This window comes from Elephas maximus, chromosome 23 (assembly GCF_024166365.1).
Source record: "Elephas maximus indicus isolate mEleMax1 chromosome 23, mEleMax1 primary haplotype, whole genome shotgun sequence".
Classification (NCBI taxonomy): domain Eukaryota; kingdom Metazoa; phylum Chordata; class Mammalia; order Proboscidea; family Elephantidae; genus Elephas; species Elephas maximus.
In genome coordinates this window covers 54,282,776-54,307,166 of record NC_064841.1, presented here as the reverse complement: position 1 = coordinate 54,307,166, position 24,391 = coordinate 54,282,776, and positions in this window count along the sequence as shown.

Sequence of the window (24,391 nt, the reverse complement as noted above, 5' to 3'; positions counted from 1 at the left end):
ACTAGCTCTGCCAACCTGGATAAGGTGGTGAGAAGTATCGTGCCCACAGGTGAGCAAACAACAAAGAACTCTCAGCCGACTGGACCCGACACAACCAAATAAAACAAAAAAGCAGGACAAAACTAACAAATCTACAATCAATAAATGAAGAAAGTAATTCCTGAATGTCACAAAGACAGCAAACAATACCAAAACATATTTAAAAAAAAAAAAAAGGATAGGATGGCTCCAGAATGTGTCCAAAATAAAACACCAAGTGACTTTCTGGTAGAAGAAAAGGCACTGGAACTACCTATTAAGAAATTCAAAACTCTAATATTCAGGACTGTTCAAGAGATGAAGAAAAACACAGACAAAAGTGATGGAAAAATACACAAAATCATGGAAAATACAGACAAAGCAATGGAAGAATTCAAGAAAATAATACTGGAACAAAATGTCAAAGTACACAAAAAACTAGAAATCATACAAAAACAACCATTAGAAATCCAACAAGATTTCAGGAATAGACAGCACCATAAAAGGTTTTAGGAGCAAATTTGAAACAATGGAAAGAAGACAGGATCAATGAAACTGAAGACAAATTCTTGGATACCACTTTGAGGAAAATCACAGAAAAGAGTGAAGAAAAACGAAGAAACCCTGAGAATGATGTGGGATATAATCAAAAGCAAAAGTTTGCAAGTGATTGGATTTCCAGAATAGGGTGAAAAACAGAAAACACACAGAGGATCACTGAAGAATTGCTGAAAGAAAACTTCCCTGATATCATGAAAGATGAAAAGCTGGCCATCCAAGAAGCTCAACGAACCCCATATAGGATAGACACCAAAAGAAAATCACCATAATCACACTCGCCAAAACCAAAGACAAAGAAAGACTCCTGAGAGCAGCTTGAGAAAAATGAGGGGAGCAATAAGACTAAGCTCTGATTACTTGGCAGAAACCATTCAGAAAAAAGACAATGGGATGACATACATAAAACCTGGAAAGAAAGAAATTGCCAACCAAGAATAATATACCCTGCAAAACTCTCCTTCAAATATGTTGGTGAAATTAGGACATTTCCAAGAAATTAAGGGATTATGTAAAAGCCAAACCAAAATTATAAGAATTATTAAAGGGAGTCCTTCAGTTAGAAAACCAACAACATCAGACAACAGGTGACTCTAGCATGTAAGTGCATATCAGTCAGATACCAATCTAGATAATGAACTCTCCAGGATAAAACAAAACTAAAATATTTGCAACAGGGAACCAGGGAGGTCAATCTGTAAATGGCAACAATGTCAGAACAATAAAAGAGGGAATAAATGGTGCAGGTATAGAGCTTTCAAATGGAAAGGATGTCAAGGTGATACCAAGCCATAAAAGACTGGTTCAAATTAGAAAAATAGGGGTAAATTTCAAGGTAACAACAAAGTTAGCAAACCTACTCATCAAAATAAAGAAGAAAAGCATAAAGTCTCAGTAAACACAAAATCTACAAAATGAAAGAAACAAAAAAAGAATGCACAAATAAAAGCTATTCAACACAGGAGAGTAAGAGGAACAGAGAAAACACCAGCATCACAAAAAAAGCACTACAAAATCACAGCAATAAACTCACATCTGTTAATAATCACACTGAATGTAAAAGGCTTAAATGAACACATAAAGAGACAGAGAATGAAAGAACGGATAAAAACAGGGACTATTAATATGCTATATGCAAGAGACACACCTTAGAAACAAAGACAAAAAAAAAAAAACAGATATACTAAAAATTAAAAGATAGAAAAAAATATATCAAGCAAACAGTAACCAAATAAGAGCAGGAGTGACAATACTAATCTCAGATAAAATAGACTTTAAAACAAAATCTAGAGGAGGGGGCCAAGATGGCTGACTAGGTAGATGCTACCTCAGATCCCTCTTGCAACAAAGACTTGGAAAAACAAGTGAATGGATCACATACATGACAATCCACGAACCCTAACCATCAAACACAGATCGAAAGAGTTGACCTGAGTGACAAGAGACTGAGAACGAACAACCACGGGGAAGCAGCGACTGTTTTCAGAGCCTGGAGCCAGTGTCCCAGTAAGGAAACCTTGGCGCCGGGCTTTGGACTGGGTGCAGGGGAGCTGAGCACGGCATCCTGTGACGGCGAAAACACGGGGCACAGCCCTACCCCCTGAACTGACCTGGGGGGGCCCAGCTGGTCCACACGGGCGGCGCGGTGATGCAGCTGGCGGGAGGAGAAGTCAGTGGGAGGCAGCAACTGTTTTTGGAGCCGGGAGTGCAGCGTCCCAGCCGGGGAACCTTGACACTGGGCTTTGGACTGGGAGGGTAGGAACTGACCGCAGCTTCTGAGACAGCGCAAGCACGAGATGCGGGCCTGACCCTCGGGGGCAATCTCTACCCAGCCAGCACACACAGGCGACGTGCCCCTCAGGAATCTCAGATAAAACAGTCATCCCAAGCAAGAAAAGTAACTTTGTCTATATTCTGGGGTGGTACTCTCTCCTGTTTTTCTGAACCCTCCCCTCCCCTTCCCAGGCGGCTTCATTAACATTGGAATTTCCTGAGCCACAGGGAGAACTGCTCCACGGTTTTTCTTTTCCTTTTTTTTTTTTTTTTTTGGTCTTTTCCTAACCCATTCTTCTGGCCTGAGAGAAGCAACCACAAAAAACCCAGGGACCAAAAATCCTTCCATAATTGGACTAAAAACACAGAACCAGCTCCAGCCAAGCATAGGTGATCCACAGTCTCGGGCTTTCATCCCTACAGGGAACAAGGTGGCTATTATAATGCAAAGGCATTTCTGATAGGGATCTGACTGCATTTGTTTTAGCGGATTTACTGGAAAGACAAGTTTCCCAGGTCTGATATCTCTGCGTGTTCAACAGAGCCCTCACTGACCCACAACAGGGAACTGAGGGCTGAAGCTCCCCCCAGAACACCGAGCCTCCTGCCTTAGGGGTCTAAGAAGGGTGACACCTACCAATCTGTAGAGGTACTTGCATTGGGGGCCTAAGGTACAGCTACAGAGCCCACCCACCAAAGTGCTTTAGGAATAGAGACATACCTAACTCACTGACACTTGAAGGAAGCCTGTCAGCATCCTGTCCCCCCCCCCCCCGGTGAGCCCCAGCTGCTACTAGAATCTGGTGCACGCAACTATCACCACTACTTCTCTAGGTGGAGAGGTGACAGTGTGCTTCACACACTTGATGACCCAAAATCAGATTCTACTCAAGAATAGTGAATGGACTCAGGCATATATATCTGGTAACAGCCCAAACCAGCTAGTAATAGGTCATAAGTGAGTCAAGGGCTACAACAATCAAGACAGCGCAATCTAGTAGCCCATCTAAGTATATTGAAAGAAAACAAAACAAGATAAGACTCAGTGAGCAAATATAGAATAAATCACTACAATATCTTAGTGATGGCTCGGAGACAGCAGTCGATATCAAACCACATAAAGAAGCAGACCATGATTGCTTCTACAACCCCCCAAACTAAAGAATCAAAATCTTTCCCAAATGAAGATAAAATCCTGGAACTACCAGATACAGAATATAAAAACTAATTTACAGAATGCTTCAAGACATCAGGGATGATCTCAGAAATGAAATAAGGCAAACCGCAGAAAATGCCAAGGGACACACTGATAAAGCAGTTGAAGAACTAAAAAAGATTATTCAAGAACATAGTGGAAAAATTAATAAGTTGCAAGAATCCATAGAGAGACAGCATTCAGAAATCCAAAAGATTAACAATAAAATTACAGAATTAGACAACGCAATAGGAAGTCAGAGGAGCAGACTTGAGCAATTAGAATGCACACTGGGAAATCTGGAGGACCAGGGAATTAACACCAACATAGCTGAAAAAAAAAAACAGATAAAAGAATAAAAAAAAATGAAGAAACCCTAAGAATCATGTGGGACTCTATCAAGAAGGATAACTTCCGTGTGATTGGAGTCCCAGAGCAGGGAGGGATAACAGAAAACACAGAGAGAATAGTTGAAGATCTCCTGACAGAAAACTTCCCTGACATCATGAAAGGTGAAAGGATATCTATCCAAGATGCTCATCGAACCCCATTTAAGATTGATCCAAAAAGAAAAACACCAAGACATATTATCATCAAACTTGCCAAAACCAAAGATAAAGAGAAAATTTTACAAGCAGCCAGGGATAAAAGAAAGGTCTCCTACAAAGGAGAATCAATAAAAATAAGTTCAGACTACTCAGCAGAAACCATGCAGGCAAGAAGGCAATGGGATGACATATACGGAGCACTGAAGGAGAAAAACTGCCAGCCAAGGATCATATATCCAGCAAAACTCTTTCTGAAATATGAAGGCAAAATTAAGATATTTAAAAGATAAACACAAGCTTAGAGAATTTGCAAAAACCAAACCAAAGCTACAAGAAATACTAAAGGAAATTGTTTGCTCAGTAAACCAATAATATCAGGTACCAGCACAACACAAGGTCACAGAACAGAACATCCTGATATCAACTCAAATAGGGAAATCACAAAAACAAATTAAGATTAATTTTAAAAAGAAAAAAAATGCTCAAAACAGGGAATCATTGAAGTCAATATGTAAAAGATCACAATAATCAAAAAGAGGGACTAAATACAGGAGGCATAGAACTGCCATATGTAGAGGGATACAAGGCGATATAGGACAATACAAGTTAGGTTTTTACTTAGAAAAATAGGGGTAAATATTAAGATAACCACAAAGAGGTATAACAACTCCATAACTCAAAATAAAAACCAAGAAAAACGTAACGACTCAGCAAACGTAAAGACAAATACTATGAAAATGAGGAACACACAATTTACAAAGAAAAACGTCTCAGCACAAAAAAGTAAGTGGAAAAATGAAATTGTCAACAACACACATAAAAAGGCATCAAAGTGACAGCACTAAACACATACTTATCTATAATTACGCTGAATGTAAATAGACTAAATGCACCAATAAAGAGACAGAGAGTCTGAGACTGGATAGAGAAACACAATCCGTCTATATGCTGCCTATGAAAGACACACCTTAGACTTAGAGACACAAAGAAACTAAAACTCAAAGGATGGAAAAAAATATATCAAGCAAACAATAAGCAAAAAAGAGCAGGAGTAGCAATATTAATTTCTGACAAAATAGACTTTAAACTTAAATCCACCACAAAGGATAAAGAAGGACACTACATAATGATAAAAGGGACAATTGACCAGGAAGATATAACCATATTAAATATTTATACACCCAATGACAGGGCTGCAAGATACATAAAACAAATTTTAACAGAACTGAAAAGTGAGATAGACACCTCCACAATTATGGTAGGAACTTCAACACACCACTTTTGGAGAAGGACAGGATATCCAGTAACAAGCTCAATAGAGACACAGAAGACCTAATTGCTGCAATCAACCAACTTGACCTCATTGACTTATACAGAATACTCCATCCAACTGCTGCAAAGTATACTTTTTTTTTTCTAGCGCACATGGAACATTCTCTAGAATAGACCACTTATTAGGTCATAAAACAAATCTTTGCAGAATCCAAAACATCGAAATATTACAAAGCATCTTCTCAGGCCATAAGGCCATAAAAGTGGAAATCAATAACAGAAAAATTAGGGAAAAGAAATCAAATACTTGGAAACTGAATAATACCCTGCTCAAAAAAGACTGGGTTATAGAAGACATTAAGGAGGGAATAAAGAAATTCATAGAATGCAACGAGAATGAAAACACTTCCTATCAAAACCTCTGGGACACAGCAAAAGCAGTGCTCAGAGGTCAATTTATATCGATAAATGCACACATACAAAAACAAGAAAGAGCCAAAATCAGAGAACTGTCCCTACAACTTGAAAATAGAAAGTGAGCAACAAAAGAATCCATCAGGCACCAGAAGAAAACAAATAATAAAAATTAGAGCTGAACTAAATGAATTAGAGAACAGAAAAACAATTGAAAGAATTAACAAAGCCAAAAGCTGGTTCTTTGAAAAAATTAACAAAATTGATAAACCATTGGCTAGACTGACTAAAGAAATACAGGTAAGGAAACAAATAACCCGAATAAGAAACGAGATGGGTGACATCACAACAGACCCAACTGATATGAAAAGAATAATATCAGATTATTACGAAAAATTGTACTCTAACAAATTTGCAAACCTAGAAGAAATGGATGAATTCCTGGAAAAACACTACCTACTTAAACCAACACAATCAGAAGTAGAACAACTAAATAGACACATAACAAAAAAAGAGATTGAAACGGTAATCAAAAAACTCCCAAAAAAAAAAAGCCCTGGCCCGGATGGCTTTACTGCAGAGTTCTACCAAACTTTCAGAGAAGAGTTAACACCACTACTACTAAAGGTATTTCAAAGCATAGAAAATGACGGAATACTACCCAACTCATTCTATGAAGCCACCATCTCCCTGATACCAAAACCAGGTAAAGACATCACAAAAAAAGAAAATTACAGACCTATATCCCTCATGAACATAGATGCAAAAATCCTCAACAAAATTCTAGCCAATAGAATTCAACAACATATCAAAAACATAATCTACCACGACCAAGTGGGATTTATACCAGGTATGCAAGGATGGTTTAATATTAGAAAAACCATTAATGTAATCCACCATATAAATAAAAGACAAAAACCACATGATCTTATCAATTGATGCAGAAAAGGCATTTGACAAAGTCCAACACACATTTATGATAAAAACTCTCACCAAAATAGGAATGGAAGGAAAATTCCTCAACATAATAAAGGGCATCTATGCAAAGCCAACAGCCAACATCACTCTAAATGGAGAGAGCCTGAAAGCATTTCCCTTGAGAACGGGAACCAGACAAGGATGCCCTTTATCACCGCTCTTATTCAACATTGTGCTAGAGGTCCTAGCCAGAGCAATTAGGCTAGACAAAGAAATAAAGGGCATCCGGATTAGCAAGGAGGAAGTCAAATTATCTCTATTTGCAGATGACATGATCTTATACACAGAAAACCCTAAGGAATCCTCCAGAAAACTACTGAAACCAATAGAAGAGTTTGGCAGAGTCTCAGGTTATAAGATATACATACAAAAATCACTTGGATTCCTCTACATCAACAAAGAGAACATCGAAGAGGAAATCACCAAATCAATACCATTCACAGTAGCCCCCAAGAAGATAAAATACTTAGGAATAAATCTTACTAAAGATTTAAAAGACCTATACAAAGAAAACTACAAAGTACTACCACAAGAAACTAAAAAGGACCTACTTAAGTGGAAAAACATACCCTGCTCATGGATAGGAAGACTTAACGTAGTAAAAATGTCTGTTCTACCAAAAGCCATCTATACATACAATGCACTTCTGATCCAAATTCCAATGTCATTTTTTAATGTGATGGAGAAACAAATCACCAACTTCACATGGAAGGGAAAGAAGCCTCGGATAAGTAAAGCATTACCGAAAAGGAAGAAGAAAGTGGGAGGCCTCACTCTACCTGATTTCAGAAGCTATTATACAGCCACAGTAGTCAAAACAGCCTGGTATTGGTACAACAACAGGCACATACACCAGTGGAACAGAATTGAGAACCCAGATATAAATCCATCCACATATGAGCAGCTGATATTTGACAAAGGCCCAGTGTCAGTTAGTTGGGGAAAAGATAGTCTTTTTAACAAATGGTGCTGGCATAACTGGATATCCATTTGCAAAAAAATGAAACAGGACCCATACGTCACACCAAGCACAAAAACTAACTCCAAGTGGATCAAAGACCTAAACATAAAGACTAAAACGGTAAAGATCATAGAAGAAAAAATAGGGACAACGTTAGGAGCCCTAATACAAGGCATAAACAGAATACAAAACATTACCAAAAATGATGAAGAGAAACCAGATAACTGGGAGCTCCTAAAAATCAAACACCTATGCTCATCTAAAGACTTCACCAAAAGAGTAAATAGTCCACCTACAGACTGGGAAAGAATTTTCAGCTATGACATCTCCGACCAGCACCTGATCTCTAAAATCTATATGATTCTGTCAAAACTCAACCACAAAAAGACAAACAACCCAATCAAGAAGTGGGCAAAGGATATGAACACACATTTCACTAAAGAAGATATTCAGGCAGCTAACAGATACATGAGAAAAAGCTCTCAATCATTAGCCATTAGAGAAATGCAAATTAAAACTATGATGAGATTCCATCTCACTCCAACAAGGCTGGCATTAATCCAAAAAACACAAAATAATAAACGTTGGAGAGGCTGTGGAGAGACTGGAACTCTTATACACTGCTGGTGGGAATGTAAAATGGTACAACCGCTTTGGAAATCTATCTGGCGTTATCTTAAACAGTTAGAAATAGAACTACCATACAACCCAGAAATCCCACTCCTTGGAATATACCCTGAAGAAACAAGAGCCTTCACACAAACAGATATATGCACACCCATGTTTATTGCAGCTCTGTTTACAATAGCAAAAAGCTGGAAGCAACCAAGGTGTCCATCAACGGATGAATGGGTAAATAAATTGTGGTATATTCACACAGTGGAATACTACGCACTGATAAAGAACAGTGACGAATCTCTGAAACATTTCATAACATGGAGGAATCTGGAAGGCATTATGCTGAGTGAAATTAGTCAGAGGCAAAAGGACAAATATTGTATGAGACCACTATTATAAGATCTTGAGAAATAGTATAAACTGAGAAGAACACATACTTTTGTGGTTACGAAGAGGGGAGGGAGGGAGGGAGGGAGGGAGAGGGCTTTTTACTGATCAATTAGCAGATAAGAACTGCTTTAGGTGAAGGGAAGGACAACACTCCATACATGGAAGGTCAGCTCAACTGAACTGGACCAAAAACAAAGAAGTTTCTGGGATAAACTGAATGCTTCAAAGGTCAGCAGAGCAAGGGCGGGGGTTTGGGGACTATGGTTTAAGGGGACTTCTAAGTCAATTGGCCAAATAATTCTATTATGAAAACATTCTGCATCCCACTTTGAAATGTGGCGTCTGGGGTCTTACATGCTAACAAGCGGCCATCTAAGATGCATCAATTGGTCTCGACCCACCTGGATCAAAGGAGAATAAAGAACACCAAGATCACACGATAACTATGAGCCCAAGAGAAAGGGCCACATGAACCAGAGACTTACATCATCCTGAGACCAGAAGAACTAGAAGGTGCCTGGCCACAACCGATGACTGCCCTGACAGGGAGCACAACAGAGAACCCCTGAGGGAGCAGGAGATCAGTGGGATGCAGACCCCAAATTCTCATAAAAAGACCATACTTAATGGTCTGACTGAGACTAGAAGAATCCCGGTGGTCATGGTCCCCAAACCTTCTGTTGGCCCAGGACGGGAACCATTCCCGAAGACAACTCAAGGGACTGGACAATGGGTAGGAGAGAGATGCTGATGAAGAGTGAGCTATTTGTATTAGGTGGACACTTGAGACTGTGTTGGCATCTCCTGTCTGGAGCGGGGGTGGGAGGGTAGAGAGAGTTGGAAGCTGGCAAAATTGTTACGAAAGGTAAGACTGGAAGAGCTGACTCATTAGGGGAGAGCAAGTGGGAGTACGGAGTAAGGTGTATATAAACTTATATGTGACAGACTGACTTGATTTGTAAACATTCAATTGAAGCTTAATAAAAATTTTTTAAAAAGTACTGTGTGATAATTATAGAATCAAAGGAAAAAGAAATCTACCATGTGAGATAAAAGGATGTTATATAATGATTAAATGGGTTTTTTTTTTTATGGGTTATAATGATTAAAGGAACAATCCACCATGAAGACATAACCATAATAAATATCTACACTCCAAATTACAGGGCTCCAAAATATATAAAACAAACTCTAACAGCACTGAAGAGGGAAATTCACAGTTCCACAATATTAGTAGAAGACATCAACACAGTGCTCTCAGTAAAGAACAGAACATCTAGATAGGAACTCAAGAGAGATACAGGCAGGGCCAAGTCGGTAGAGTAGTCAGATGCTTCCTGTGGTCCCTCTTACAACAAAGACCCAAAAAACAAGTGAATCGATTATGTATGACAACCTAGGAGCTATGAACATCAAAGACAAAGTTGAGGAGGTGGACCGAGTGGCATGGAGAGGGAGAGACAGTTCAGAAGCAGCCGGAATTTGGCAGAAATGACCTGGCTGGCACCATGCAGGTGGATCAGCTGGCACAGGTGGACCGAGGTAGGCAATAGCACTCAGGATGCATTTTCCACCCTGGGAGAAACAGAGCAGTGGGGATTCTGCTCAAACCTCCAGAACCAGGGAGAAGCGGCGCTGAATTGGCAAAAGATAAGTAAAAGCGTCTAACTTACTGCACAGATCAAAAAAGCCCTTTCCCCCTTTGGGAAGTATCTCTGTCCCATTTATGCACCCCCACCCTGCTCTGCACTGAATCCTGGTCCAGCTTCATTGATTGCTGTGCTCCTGGGCCGGAATTAGGACCCATTGTATGTCCCAAGCCATTTTCCCAGCTTTGGAAAGGGAAAAAATTTAAAACAAACAGGAAAAAATAATCTGCCAGCTCCCTGAGTTGGGAACTCAGGACAGGCACAGCCCCTTTACCTAGGCACAGGCATTAGGGGTCCAAGGACTTTGAATGCCTTTCACCCCTGCCTAGGCCTGTGTGGGCCCATTTCAACAGCATAGGCCCTCGTTAGTGCAGTACAGCAGGGTATATACCTGAAACCTATTTTCAACTGCAATAGCTAAGGGGGTGTGGCAGATTTGCAACATTTGACACAGCCTTGCTTATTAAGCAGGGTCCTCACCTACCCATATCAGGGCCCTGAGGACTGGTGGCTCCACCCATTTCACCTAGCCACTCAAGACATGGGTCCAAGAATAAATGGTGCCTCCCAGTCGTTACAGCCAACAGCACTGGATGCCAAAAGTCTGGCTGCAAAACTGACCCACTTATGCACTCTAGGGAAGAGGACATGCCTTCCACCCAGGCACAGGGGCAGCAATCATCCCCTCCCTTGGCCAGCACAGGCCCCCTACTACAGTCAGATATCTGTGCCTACTCCAATCCCCCCTGCCCATCTAGGACTGTAGGTGAGAGCCTGCACCACACACTAAGTGACTGATGAACCGGACACCTAAGCTGAATTCACACAAGAAAAATAAATGGACTCCTGGGCTCACATACCTAGTAACAGCTCTAACCACTTGGCAACAGGACCTGCAAGCTTCAAAGACACCAATAATCAAAGTAGCTCACATGACCAGCCTATCTGGGCATATCAAAACAAAACAAGAGGCTAGGGCTCAGTAAGTAAACATAAAATAAATAAATACAATAACTTATTGATGGTTCAACAGTCAATATCAAATCACATAAAGATTCAGACCATGATGGCTTCAGCAGGCAACCAAAACAAAGAACCAAGAAATCTCCCAGAGGAAGATAAGGTCTTGGTATTACTGAAGGTAGAATTCAAAAGATTAATATACAGAGGTCTTTGAGAGATCAGGAAGAAGATCAGGCAAAACACAGACCAAGACAAAGAACACACAGACAAAGCAACAGAGGAACTTGAGAAAGTTATTCAGGAGCATAATGACAAATTTAACAGGTTACAAGAATTCATACAGAGGCAGCAAACTGAAATCTAAAACATTAACAATAAAATTTCAGAATTAGACAATTCAATAGAAAGTCATAGGAGCAGAATTGAGGCAATGGAAGTCAGAATTAGTGAGACTGAAGATAAAGCACTTGACACCAACTTAAGGTAAAATCAGATAGAAGGATTAGAAAAAAAAGTGAAAAACACTAAGAATTATATGGGACCCTGTAAAGAGGAATAAACTGCGAGTGATTGGAGTCCCAGAACAGGGGTGATAACAGAATATACAGAAAGAATTCCTGAAGATTTATTGGCAGAAAACATTCCTTGATAACATGAAAGATGAGAAGATATCTATCAAAGAAGCTCATTGGAACTCACACACGGTAGATCCCAAAAGAAAGTCACCAAGACATATTATAATCAAACTTGCCAAAACCAAAGCTAAAGAGAGAATTTGAAGAGTGGCTAGGGATAAATGAACAGTCATCTACAAAGGGGAGTCAGTAACACTAAGCTCTGACTACTTAGCAGAAACCATGCAGCCAAGAAGGCAATGGGATGACATATATAAAGCCTTGAAGGAAAAAAAAATGTCAGCCAAGAATCATATATCCAGCAAAACTGTCTCTCAAATATGGTGGCAAAATAAGGGCATTTCCAGATAAAAAGAAGTTTAGAGTTTTTGTAAAAACTAAACCAAAATTACAAGAAATACTAAAGGGAGTCCCCTGTTTAGAAAATTAATAACATCAGACAACACCCCAAGGCTAAAACACAGATATCAACTCAGATAGGGAAGTCACGAAAATAAATCAGAGCTAAAACACTGAAAATAGGGAAACAGGGAGGTCAATATATAAAGATGACAATATTAAAATAAAAAAAGAGGGACTAAATAATGTAGTCATAGAACTTTCACATGGAGAGGAAGTTGAGACTATATCAAGAAATGAAAGATCAGTTTAAGCTTAGAAAAATAGAAGTAAATATTAAGGTAAGCACAAAGGAAACTAACAATCCTACACATCCAAATAAAAAAGCAAGAAAAACGTAAAGACTCAGCAAATACAAAAGCAACATCAATGAAAAAGATGAAAAGAAAATACATAAAGAAAAATGACACAGCACAGAAAATTAAGTAAATTAAGGAGAACAAAGAAACTGTCAAAAGAACACACAAAAATACATTAAAATGACAGCACTAAACTCATACCTATCAATAATTATGCTGAATGTAAAAGGACTGAATGCAACAACAAAGAGACAGTGAGTATCAGAATAGAAAAAAAAAAAGGTCCATCTATAGGCTGCCTACAAGACACACACCTTAGATTCAAAGACACAAAGGAGCTAAAACTCAAAGAAAGGGAAAAAGATATATCAAGAAAACAACAATCAAAAACAGCAAGAGTGGCAATATTAATCTCTGACAAAATAGGCTTTAAGGCAAAATCCACCACAAAGGATAAGGAAGGACACTATATAATGATAAAGGGTCAATACATAAGCACAACATAACCATAACAAATATTTACCCACCCAATGACAGGACTCCAAAATACATAATAAAACAAAACTCTAACAGCATTGAAAAGAGAATTAGACATCTCCACAATAATAGTAGGAGACTTCAACATACTTTCAGTGAAGAACAGAACATCCAGAAGGAGCTCAATAAAGACACAGAAGATCTAAATGCCACAATCAAACAACTTTATCTTATAGACATATACAGAACACTACCCAACAGTAGCCAAGTATACTTTCTTTTCCAACAAGCATGGAACATTCCCCAGAATAGGCCACATATTAGGCCACAAAGTAAGGGTTAACAGAATCCAAAACACTGAAATATTACAAAGCATATTTTCTGACCATAAAGCCATAAAAGTAGAAATCAGTAACAGGAAAAGCAAGGGGGGAAAAAAATCCAATACATGGAAACTGAACAGCACCTTGCTCAAAAACTACTGGGTTATAGAAGAAACTAAGAACAGAATAAAGAAATTCACAGAATCAAATGAGAATGAAAACACATTCTACCAGAACCATTGGACCACATCACAAACAGGGCTCAAAGGTCAATTTATACCAATAAATGTACACATCCAAAAAGAAGAAAGGGCCAAAATCAAAACAATAACCCTACAACTTGAACAAATAGAAAGAGAGCAGTAAAAGAAGACGTAGGGCACCAGAAGAAAGCAAATAATAAAAATTAGAGCAGAATTCAATGAAATACAGAATAGAAAAGCAATGGAAAGAGTTAACAAAACCAAAACCTTGTTCTTTGAAAAGATCAATAAAATTAATAAACCACTGGCCAAACTGACAAAAAAAAAAAGGAAAGGGAGCAAATAACCAGAATAAGAAGTGAGATAGTTGGTATCACAACAGACCCACATGAAATTAAAACAATCATAACAGAATACTATGAAAAGTTGTACTCTAACAAATTTAAAAACCTAGGGGAAATGGACAAATTTCTAGAAACACACTACCAACCAAAACTAACACAAAAAAAGGTAGAACAATTAAATAAATCTATAACAAAAGAAGAGATTGAAGAAGTAATTAAAAACTCCCAACAAAAAAAGCCCTGGTCCTGACAGCTTCACTGGAGAATTCTACCAAATTTCAGAAAAGATTTAACACCAGTACTACTAAAGGTATTTCAGAGCATAGAAAAGAATGGAATACTCCCAAACTCATTCTATGAAGCCAGCATAACCTTGATACCAAAACCAGCTAAAGACACCACAAAAAAAGAAAACTACAGACCAACATCCTTCATGAACTTACACTCGAAAATCCTCAATGAAATTCTAGCCAATAGAATTGAATAACATATCAAAATAAATAATTCACCATGACCAAGTGGGATTCATACCAGGTATACACGGATAGTTCAACATTAGAAAAACAATCAATGTAATCCATGAAATAAATAAAACAAATGATAAGAACCACATGATCTTATCAATTGCTGCAGAAGAGGCATTTGACAAAGCCCGACACCCATTCATGATAAAAACTCTCAGCAAAATAGGAATAGAAAGTAAATTCCTCAACATAATAAAGGACATTTATACAAAGCCAACAGCCAACAGCCAACATCATCCTAAATGGAGAGAGTGTGAAAGCATGGGAGCCAGATAAGGATGCCCTCTATCAACACTCTTATTCAATACTGTGCTGGAGGTCCTAGCCAGAGCAATTAGGCAAGAAGAAGAAATAAAGGGCATTGAAACTAGTAAGGGATAAGTATCCCTGTTTGCAGATGACATGATTGTATACACAGAAAACCTCAAAGAATCCACAAGAAAACTACTGGAAGTAATAGAAGATTTCAGCAAAGTAACAGGATACAAGATAAGCATACAAAAATAATTTGGATTCCTCTACAACAACAAAAAGAACATTGAAGTGGAAATCGCCAAATCATTACCATTTATAATAGCCCCCAAGAAGATGAAATACTTAGAAATAAATCTAACCAGAGACATAAAAGACCTATACAAAGAAAACTACAAGACATTACTGCAAGAAACCAAAAGAGACCTACATAAGTAGAAAAGCATACCATGCTCATGGATAGGAAGACTCAACATTGTGAAAATGTCACTTCTACCCAAGGGGATCTACAGATACAATGCAATCCTGATTCAGATTCCAGCGACAGTTTTTAATGAGCTGGAGAAACAAATCACTAATTTCATATGGAAGGGGAAGAGGCCCCGGATAAGTATAGCATTACTGAAAAGGAAGAACAAAGTGGGAGTTCTCATACTTGTTTATTTTAGAACCTATTATACTGCCATGGTAGTCAAAACAGTCTGGTACTGGTACAACAACAGATATATAGACCAATGGAACAGAGTTGAGAATCCAGACAAAAATTCATCCATCTAAGAGCAGCTGTGATATTTGACAAAGGCCCAAAGTCCCTTAAATGGGGAAAAGACATTCTCTTTAACAAACGGTGCTGGCATAACTGGATATCCATCTGCAAAAAAATGAAACAAGACACTTACCTCACACCATGCACAAAAACTAACTCGAAGTGGATCAAGGCCTAAATATAAAATCTAAAATGATAAAGATCATGGAAGAAAAAATAGGGACAACACTAGGATATACAGAATATATATATATTACAATATATACATATACGGAATACAAAACATAACTAACAATGTGCAAATGCCAGAGAGAAACTAGATAACTGGAGCTCCAAAAAACCAAACACTTATGCTCATCAAAAGAGTAAGAAGACAAACTACAGACTCAAAAAAATTCTTGGCTATGACACATCTGATCACGGTTTAATCTCTAAAATCAACAAGATACTGCAAAGTTTCAACAACAAAAAGACAAATAACCCAATTAAAAAATATGCAAAGGATATGAACAGACACTTCACCAAAGAAGATATTCAGTTGGCTAACAAACACATGAGGAAATGCATAAGATCATTAACCATTAGAGAAATACAAATCAAAACTACCATGAGATACCATCTCACCCCAACATGGCTAGCATTAATCCAAAGAACACAAACTAATAAATATTGGAGAGTTTGTGGAGAGACTGGTACACTTACACACTGCTGGTGGGAATGTAAAATAGTAGCACCACTTTGGAAATCAATTTGGCACTTCCTTCAAAAGCTAGAAAGAGGAGTGTCATACAGTCCAGCAATCCCACCCCTTGGAATATATCCTAGAGAAATAAGAGTCATCACAGGAATAGATATATGCACACCCGTTCATTGAAGCACTCTTCACAACAGCAAAAAGATGGAAACAACCTAAGTTTCCATCAATGGATGACTGGATAAACAAATCAGGGTATATTTACACAATAGAATACTATGCAACAGTAAAGAACAATGATGAGTCTGAGAAACATCTCACATCATGGATGAATCTGGGAGGAATTATGCTGAGTGAAATTTGTCAGTTGCAAAAGGACAAATATTGTATGAGACCACTATTATAAGAACTCAAGAAAAGATTTAAACACCAAAGAAAACAGTCTTTGATGGTTATGAGGGTGGGGAGGAAGGGCGAGGGGAATTCACTAACTAGAATGTAGACAAGAATTTTCTTGGGTGAAGGGAAGGCTAACACACAATACAGGGAAGTCAGCACAACTGGACTAAAGCAAAATCTAAGACGTTTCCTGAACACAATCAAATAATTTGAGGGAGAGACTAGCTAGGGCTGGAGTCTGGGGCCATGGTTTCAGGGGACATCTAGGTCAATTGGCATAACAAAGTTTATTAAGAAAATGTTCTGCATCCCACTTTGGTGAGTGGTGTCTGGGGTCTTATAAGCTAGCAAGTGCCCATCTAAAATGCATCAATTGGTCCCAACTCACCTAGAGCAAAAGAGAATGAAGAACACCAAAGACAAAGGGGAAAATATTAGCCCAAGAGACAAAAAGGGCCACATAATCCAGAGACTCCATCAGCCTGAGACCAGAAGAACTAGATGGTGCCCAGCTACCACCAATGACAGCCCTGACAGGAAACACAACAGAGATTCCCTGAAGGAGCAGGAGAAAAGTGGGGTACAGAACTCAAATTCAGGTAAAAAGACCAGACTTAGTGGTCTGACTGAGACTAGAGGAACCCCAGAAAGCATTGGCCCCAGATTCTCTGTTAAGGCAGGAGTAAAACCATTTCCGAAGGCAACTCTTCAGACAAAAATTAGACTGGAGTATAAAACAAAATTATACTTGTGAAGAGTGTGCCTCTTAGTTTAAGTAGCTAGATGGAACTAAATGGGCAGCTCTTGTCTGGAGGCGAGAAAGGGATAGGAACTGGTTGAATGGACAATGGAAATCTGGGGTGAAAAGGGGGGAGTGTGCTGTCACATTATAGGGATAGCAATTAGGGCTATATACCAATATGTGTATAAGTTTTTGTATGAGAAACTAACTTGGGCTGTAAACTTTCACCTAAAACAATTAAAAAAAAAAAAAGTTACAGAAGATCTAAGGGCCACAATTAACTAACTTGACCTCATAGACATTTATAGAAGACTCTACCCAACAGCAGCAAAATGCACATTCTTTTCCAACACACATGAAAATGTTTTCCAGAATAGGCCACATCTTAGGACACAAAGCAACTCTGAATACAATTCAAAACATTGAGATAATACAAAGTATCTTCTCTGATCACAATGCCATAAAAGTAGAAATCAGTAACAGGAAGAGCAAGGAAAGAAAAAAAAAAAAAAAAAGCAAATGCATGGAAACTGAATAACACCTTGCTCAAAAACCATTGGATAATAGAAGAAACCAAAATGGAATAAAAAAATTCTAGAATTAAATGAGGATGAAAACACATCATACCAAAATCTTTGGAAAGCAGCAAAGACAGTATGCAGAGGTCAATTTAGAGCAATAGATTTGCACACATCAAAAAAGAAAAAAGGGACAAAATCAAAACATTAACTACACAGTTCAAACAAATAGAAAGAGAACAATAAAAGAAGTCCACAGCCACCAGAAGAAAGGAAATAATAAAGATCAGAGCAGAAATAGAGAATAGAAAAACAACAGGAAGGATCAACAAAACCAAAAGTTGGTTCTTTGAAAGGGTCAACAAAATTGACAAACCATTGGCCAAATTGACAAAAGAAAAATAGGAGAGGAGGCAAATAACCCAAATAAGAAAAGAAGTGGGGGACATTACAACAGAACCAACTGAAATAAAAAGTATCATAACAGAGCACTATGAAAAACTATGCTCCAAGAAATGTGAAACCCTAGGGGAAATGGTCAATTTCTAGAAAATCATTACCTATGTAAACTAACACAAACTGAGGCTGAAAATCTGAACAGACCCATAACAACAGAAGAGAAAGAAAAGATAAAAACACACACAAAAAAAAACTCACAACAACAATAACAAAAAAGCCCTGGCACGGATGGCTTCACTGGAGAATTCTATGAACTACTCAGAGAAGAATTTACACTCAAATTTACTACTCAAACTATTTCAGAACTTTTAAATGAAAGGGATACTTCCAAATTCATTCTATAAAGGCAACATAACCCTGATACCAAAACTAGGCAAAGATACAACAAAAAAACAAAAAACTCCAAAAAACCAAAACAAAAAAACAGACCAATATCTCTCACGAATAGAGATGAAAAAATTCTCAACAAAATTCTAGCCAATAGAATTCAGCATCACATCAAAAAAATAATTCACCATGAGCAAGTAGGTTTCATACCAGGTGTTCAAGGATAGTTCAACATTAAAAAAATCAATCAAATGTAATCCACCACATAAATAAAAGAGAAGAATCACATGATTTTCTCAATCAGTGCAGAAAAGGCATTTAACAAAGTCCAACACCCATTCCTGATAAAAACTCTCAATAAAATAGGTATAGAAGCGAAATTCCTCAGTATAATAAAGGGCATCTATAAATAACCAACAGCGAACCTCATTCTTAAGTGAGAGAGGCTGAAAACATTCCTCTTGAGAACAGGAACAAGACGAGGTTGCCCTTTATCATCACTTCTATTTAACAAGGTGCTAGAAGTGCTAACTAGACCATTCAGACAAAAAAAGAAATAAAAGGCATCCAAATTAGTAAGGAAGAAGTAAAACTGTCCCTATTTGCATAAAATATTATACATAGAAAACCTAAAAGACTCCATGAAAAATCTACTGGAGGTATTAGAAAGATTCAGCAGACTAGCAGGACACAAGATGACGTTGTTGTTGTTCCGCTGCTATTCATAAGGTTTTCACTGGCTAATGCTTTTCAGAAGTAGACTGCTGTGTCCTTCTTCCTAGTCCTTCTATCTTTTTGCTATTGTGAATAGTGCTGCAATGAACATGGGTGTGCATATGTCTATTCATGTGATGGATCTTATTTCTCTAGGATATATGCCTAGGAGTGGGATTGCTGTATCATATTGTATTTCTAGTCTTCCTAGCAGGATACAAAATAAGCATACAAAAACCAGTTGGATTTCTATACACAAAGAGAACAACAAAAAGGAAATCAGGAAAATATCATTTTTAATAACCCCTAAAAAAAAAAAACTTAGGAATATATCTAACCAGGGATGTAAGAGACCTATACAAAGAAAACTACAAAACACTACTGCAAGAAACCAAAAGAGACCCACATAAATGGAAAAAAATACAACAGTCATGGATTGGTACACTCAACATTGTGAAACTGTCAGTTCTACCCAAAGCAATCTACAAATACAATGCAATCCCCATTCAAATACCAACAGCATTCTTTAAAGGGATGGAAAAATTATTAACTTTATATGGGAAGGGAAGAGGTCCCAGACAAGTAAAGCACTATTGAAGAAGAAGAATGAAGTAGGAGGACTCACATTACCTGACCTCAGAATCTGGTATACAACAATGATAATCAAAACAGCCTGGTTCCGCTACAACCAATAGAACAGAATTGAGAACCCAGTTGTAAATTTGTCCACCTTTGGTCACCTGATCTTTGAAAAAGGCCCAAAGTATATCATACGGGAAAAAGACAGTCTTTTTAAAAAATGGTGCTGGCAAAACCGGATGTCCATCTGCAAAAAAAATGAAACAGGGCCCGTACTTCACCCCATACACAAAATCTAATTCAAAATGGATCAAAGACCTACATATAAAACCACAAACTATAAAGATCATAGAAGAAAAAATAAGGCCAACCCTACAGGCCTTAATACACAGCATGAACAGGATACAAACAATATACAAACTCCAGAAGATAAGCTAGATAACTGGGATCTTCTAAAAATTAAACACTTATGCTCGTCAAAAGACTTCACCAAATAGTGAAAAGAGAACCTACAGACTGGGAAAAAATGTTTGGCTACTACATACCCGACAAAGGTCTAATATGTAAAATCTACAGGAAAATCCAGCCCCTCTACAACAAAAAGACAAATAATCCGGTTAAAAAATGAGCAAAGAATATGAACAGACACCTCACCAAAGAAGACATTCAGATGGCCAACAGACTCATGAGGAAATGCAAATGAAAACTACAGTGCGATACTATCTCACCCCAACGTTACTGGCACAAATCAAAAATCAGAAAATAAGAAATGTTGGAGAGGCTGCAGGAAGCTTAGAACTCCTAGGCACTGCTGGTGGGAATGCAAAATGGTACAACCATTTTGGAAAATATATGGCCCTTCCTTAACAAGTTAGAAATAGAAATACCATTTGAGGAAGGCATTTTGCTCAGTGAAATTAGTCAGTTGCAAAAGGACAAATATTGTATAAGACCACTATTATAACAACTTGAGAAATAGTTTAAACTGAGAAGAAAACATTCTTTTGTGGTTACGAGAGGGGCGAGGGGGGAGGGTGGGAGAGGAGCATTCGCTCATTAGATGGTAGATAAGAACCACTTTAGGTGAAGGGAAAGACAACACACAATACAGGGGAGGTCAGCACAATTGGACTAAACCAAAAGCAAAGAAGTTTCCTGAATAAACTGAATGCTTCGAAGGCCAGCATAGCAGGGGCAGGGGTCTGGGGACCATAGTTTCAGGGGACATCTAAGTCAACTGGCATAATAAAATCTATTAACAAAACATTCTGCATGCCACCTTGAAGAGTGGCATCTGGGGTCTTAAATGCTAGCAAGCAGCCATCTAAGATGCATCAATTGGTCTCAAACCACCTGGATCAAAGGAGGATGAAGAACATCAAGGACGCAAGGCGATTATGAGCCCAAGAGACAGAAAGGACCACATCAACCAGAGACTACATCATCCTGAGACCAGAAGAACTAGATAGTGCCCAGCTACAACAGATGACTGCCCTGACAGGGAACAGAACAGAGAACCCCTGAGGGAGCAGGAGAGCAGTGGGATGCAGACCCCGAATTCTCATAAGAGCAGACTTAATGGTCTGACTGAGACTAGAAGGACCCCGGTGATCATGGCCCCCAGACCTTCTGCTGACCCAGGACAGGAACCATTCCCAAAGCCAACTCTTCAGGCGTGGATTGGACTGGACAACGGGTTGGAGAGGGATGCTGGTGAGGAGTGAGCTTCTTGGATCAGGTGGACACTTGAGACTATGTTGGCATCTCCTGCCTGGAGGGGAGATGAGAGGGTGGAGGGGGTTAGAAGCTGGCGAAATGGACATGAAAAGAGAGAGTAGAGGGAGGGAGCAGGCTGTCTCATTAGGGGGGAGAGTAATTGGGAATGTGTAGCATGGTGTATATGGGTTTTTGTGTGAGAGACTGACTTGATTTGTAAACTTTCACTTACAGCACAATAAAAATTATATATATATATATATAAAAAGAAATACTATATGATACAGCAATCCCACTCCTAGGAATATATCCTAGAGAAATAAGATCTGTCACGTGAATAGACATATGCACACCCGTGTTCATTCCATCAGTATTCACAATAGCAAAAAGATGGAAATAACCTAAGTGCCCATCAACAGATGAATGAATAAACAAACAATGGTACATACTCACAATATGCAATAATAAAGAAAATGATGAATCTGGGAAGTATGTCACAACACAGATGAACCTGGAGGGCATTATATTGAGGGAAATAAATCAATCTCAAAAGGACAATGTACGAAACCACTATTATAAAAACTCATGAAAAGGTTTCATGCAAAAAGAAATAATCTTTGATGGTACCATAGTCCTCTTCACTTTTAGCAAGCAAGGTTGTGTGATCTGCATAACACAGGTTGTTAAGGAGTCTTCTTCCAGTCCTGATGCCACGTACTTCTTCATGTTGTCTACCTTCTCAGATTATTTGCTCAGCATACAGATTGAATATGGTGAAAGAATACAACCTTGATGCACACCTTTCCTGACTAACCACACAGTATTCCCTTCTTTTGTTTGAACGATTGCCTCTTGATCAATGTACACATTCCTCATGAGCACAATTAAGTGTTCTGGAATTTCCATCCTTCACAAAGTTATCCACAGTTTGTTATGATCCACACAGTGGAATGACTTTGCACAGTCAATAAAACACAAGTAAACATCCTTTTGGTATTCTCTACTTTGAACCAGAATACATCTGACATCAGAAGTGATATCCCTGGTTCCAAGTCCTCCTCTGAATCCAGCTTGAATTTCTGGAAGTTCCCTACTGATGTACTACTGTAACTGCTTTTGAATGATTTTCAGCAAAATTTTACTTGTATATGATATTATGATATTATTTGATAATTTCCTCATTTGGTTGGATCACCTTTCTGTGGAATAAGCATAAACATGAATCTCTTCCAGTCGGTTGGCCAGGTAGCTGCCTTCCAAATTTCTTGGCATAGATGTGTGAGCATTTCCAGTGCTGCCTTCTTTTGTTGAAACATCTCAATTGATATTCCATCAATTTCTGGAGCCTTGTTTTTATTGTTTTTTAGCCAATGCCTTCAGTGCAGTTTGAACCTCTTCCTTCAGTACCATCGGTTCCTGTTCATGTGCTGCCTCCTGAAATGGTTGAATATCAACCAATTCTTTTTGGTATACTGACTGTGCATTCCTTCCATTTTCTTTTGATGCTTCCTACGTCCTTTTATATTTTTTCCTGGTAGAATCCTTCAATGTTGTAACTTGAGGCCTGAATTTTTTTTCTTCCGTTCTTTTAGCTTGAGAAATGCTGAGCGTGTTCTTCCCTTTTGGTTTTCTAACTTCAGGTCTTTGAACATGTCATTATAATACTTTGTCTTCTTGAGCTGACCTTTTAAATCTTCTGTTCAGCTATTTTACTTCATTATTTCCTCCATTTGCTTTAGCTACTCAACATTCAAGGGCAAGTTTCAGAGTCTCTTCTGACATCCATTTAGGACTTTTCTTTCTTTCCCGTCTTTCTAATGATGTCTTTCTTTCTTCATGTGTGATGTCCTTGATATCATTCCACAGCTCGTCTGATCTTCGGTCATTAGTGTTCAACGTGTCAAATCTATTCTTGAGATGGTCTGTAAATTCAGGTGGGATTTACTCATGGTCCTACTTTGGCTCTCATGGAGTTGTTCTAATTTTCTTCATCTTCAACTTGAACTTGCATGTGAGTAATTGATTTTTCTTTCTGCAAGTGGAACCCTGGCTTTGTTCTGACTAATGATATTAAACTTTTCCAAGGTCTTTTTCCACAGATGTAGTTGATTTGATTCCTGTGTATTCCACCTGGTGAGGTCTATGTGTATAGTTGCTGTTTACGTTGTTGAAAAGGGTATTTGCAATGAAGAAGCCATTGGTATTGAAAAACTCTATTATTCAATCTCTGGCATCATTTCTATTACCAAGGCCATACTTTCCAACTACCAGTTCTTCTTCTTTGTTTCCAACTTTTGCATTTCAATCACAGAAATTATCAATGCATCATAATTGCATATTTGATCAATTTCAGACTGCAGAAGTTGATAAAAAACCTTCAATTTCTTCATCTTTGACCTTAGTGGTTGGTGTGGGTATTTGGATAGTAGTCGTATTAATTGGTCTTGCTTGCAGGCGTATGAATATTATCCTATCACTGACAGTGTTGTATTTCAGGATAGATCTTGAAATGTTCTTTTTGATGATGAATCCCACACCATTCCTCTTCAAGTTGTCATTCTGGCATATTAGACCATATGATTGTCTGATTCAAAATGGTGAATACCAGTCCATTTCAGCTCACTAATGACTAGGATATTGATCTTTATGCATTCCATTTCATTTATGACAACTTCCAGTTTTCC